Source organism: Oratosquilla oratoria, chromosome 35, assembly GCF_046742065.1.
Source record: "Oratosquilla oratoria isolate Oo_2021 chromosome 35, ASM4674206v1, whole genome shotgun sequence".
In the NCBI taxonomy this organism is placed as follows: Eukaryota; Metazoa; Arthropoda; class Malacostraca; order Stomatopoda; family Squillidae; genus Oratosquilla; species Oratosquilla oratoria.
The window spans coordinates 4,307,079-4,310,007 of NC_134811.1; positions in this window are offsets into that span (position 1 = coordinate 4,307,079).

Consider the following 2,929-nt stretch of genomic DNA (forward strand, 5'->3'; position numbering starts at 1 on the left):
GTTTGTTAACGTTAACAGGTACCTATTATGGGTGGTTGTTCTGAATGATAGACATCAGAGAGAAGCATCTCCCCGCTGTGCATCTCTGAAACCTTGCACCCTCACCTAACCGACATTTTCGACTCCTTCTTCTTCTTCTTCTTCTTCTTCTTCATTTTTTTTAAAGCTGAAGGTAATTTCCTAACCAGTGTTGCTTAATACTTGGCTCGCAATGCTCATTTTATTTTTAAATTTTTTGTTTTGTCATTATTTCATCTTATATTATCTTATTCTGTGCTTCCTTCTTGTAACCTCATGTAAATTGATGGACCGTTTCTCCTCATTATTATTTGCCAAGAGAAGATGAGCAGTCTGTAGCTATACGGCATCTAATTCCTAGGTCTAAGATATGCAAGTCTTGAGTCCTTCGCCAATTCAAAACCTGACTTAATGCGTAGTGATGCCTGACCTTCAGTCTGCTCCTGTTTTCATTAAGTGTAGGCGCAAGTGATGATGGAACAGGTTCCAGGAAGTCTTGAATTTTGCTGAGGTGAAAAAAGTCTTCCCTTGTCCCTTAGGAACAGGAGTCTGTGTGTGCGTGTGTGTGTGTGTGTATGTGTGTGTGTGTGTGTGTGTGTGTGTGTGTGTGTGTGTGTGTGTGTGTGAGTAGATCATATGAATTCATTTAAACCACCTAAATCCTTTTTCTAAAAGATAGATGTTATTTCCTAATGTTATTTATAGATGTTATTTCCTAAAAGATAGATGTTATTTCCTTAGATAGATGTTATTTCCTTATTCACCCTATACCAAAATATAAATTTTCCTTGAATCTCGGATTTCTTTAGAAAATTCAGTTGCTTATAATATCTTGTTCTTATTTTGTAACAGTTTATATCCATGTCCTCTTGCTTTCCTTATCTGTGTTTTTTTTCTGTTTTATATTCATTCTGTCGTATCTTTTCCTTTGATGTTGCAAACCCTGATTTCTCTACTCTTTGCCCATAACATAAAGAAAACGGAACTATCTCATACTCGGCGACTCATACCCTCGACATTCCTAACAAAAATCAGCATCTCACCACCATCATAAAAAGTAAATAAATAAATGAGTAAACAAATAAATAAATAGATAAATAGATAAATAAATAAATAGATGAATAAATAAATACAAGAACAAACGCCAGAAGTGACGAGAACACGTAACGACACTCAACTACAAAAACAAACGCGCCTCAGTTCTACAAAACACAGCATTCCATCGACAACAGCGACGTGAGGACACCAACACAGGTAACATCATTTCGTAATCCAACATTCCATCGTGTACAGAACAGACCAGCACCCTTATGGACTACCTCCCTGAAATTAGATTATTTTCCCTGAAATTTTTCAACTGACAGTCCAACTGGAAATCCGTCACTTCCTCAGACCATTATTTCTTGTCTGATTCTCATTCAGTGAAAAAATTTCGTCATTTTTGATATTGTCAATTCCTTTTAGAATCTTAAAGACTTGTATCAACCGGACCAATCGTCGCTCCCAATAGAAGAAATATTACACAATACAAAAGCATAAATAGATTCATGTTCTTCGGGTTCAGACAACATAACAAACATATGCCTCAAGTACCCAAGTAGACCGTAAAACAAAACTAACTATTGCATTTTGTATTGCACACTGCACAAGTTCTGGAAACGAAAGACAATCGTCACATTTTTTCAGATCAAACAAAGGACAAATAGACCCCCCCATCAATTACATCCAAGAAAATAGAGAGGGCTTTCCTATAAAATTCCAACCCACGCAATGTATTTTCTTATATACAACTCGGTTTCCGGGCACACTGAATGGATTCTATCAGATGCTGCTGCATTGGATAATACTCAATAAATAGACTTAGATAAAGCTTTTGACTTTTTTCCACTGCTTCTCGCAAACAAAATAAACGACACGGCATATCACAGCAACACAAAACGATGGTAGGCAAACTATCTTTTTAGAGATATACGGACACATACAGTACGCATCAACCACATTATGTATCAAAACCATACCCAACGGAGTCCCTCAAGGCTTGTTTCTCTCACAATATTAAACTTCTACATCCGCGACATCCCAAACACCCACACCTGAAGAGAACAACATAGACATGTTACTTGGTGGCAGTATTCTTTTCCCCCACCACAGGGAAACTTAAAAAAAAAAAAAAAAAAAAAAACACGCGACATGGCACCCCACGGAGACGACATAGTACTCACGTGCACTCAACACATAAACACTAAGATGTAGGACCTATGATGGTAGCAGTGAAGGTAATCGATTTCTTCTGTTATCTGCTACTACTATTATTAAGACTATTATCACTACTACCATTATCATTACTACTACTACTACAAACCCTGAAGATATGGAGTCTATTTCATTAAGGCTGTGTACACTTTCTTCTGCTTTACTATAACCTTTCTGTATGAGTTCATTACTGTCTTTACGTATTCCAAGCCAGGTCTGAAATCCGTTTTATTATATCTGTCTGTGAGAGGAAGGCAGAAAGAGAAAGAGAATAATGGAGATGGAGATAGATTTAGGGAGAGTAAAGGGTATGGGAGAGGAAAACAGGGAAGGAGAGAGGGAGGTGGGAAGAATGAAAAAAAGAGCAGAAAGAGAGAGTGTTCGGCAAAATTGTAATATGATGTATAAATATGGTCACCCAATATCATTAAAGACATTGACAGATTGGAAAAAGATCAACGGTGAGCCACAAAACTGATTCCAGATATGAGAAACAAATACGAAAATCGGCCAAAACGTATGAATCTATTTTCCCTAAAAAAGCGTAGACTCAGGAACGATTAGACACAGGTCTTTAAGATTCTAAAAGGAATTGACAACATCAAAAGTGATGAAATTTTCTCACTGAATGCGAATCAGACAAGAAGTAATGGACTCG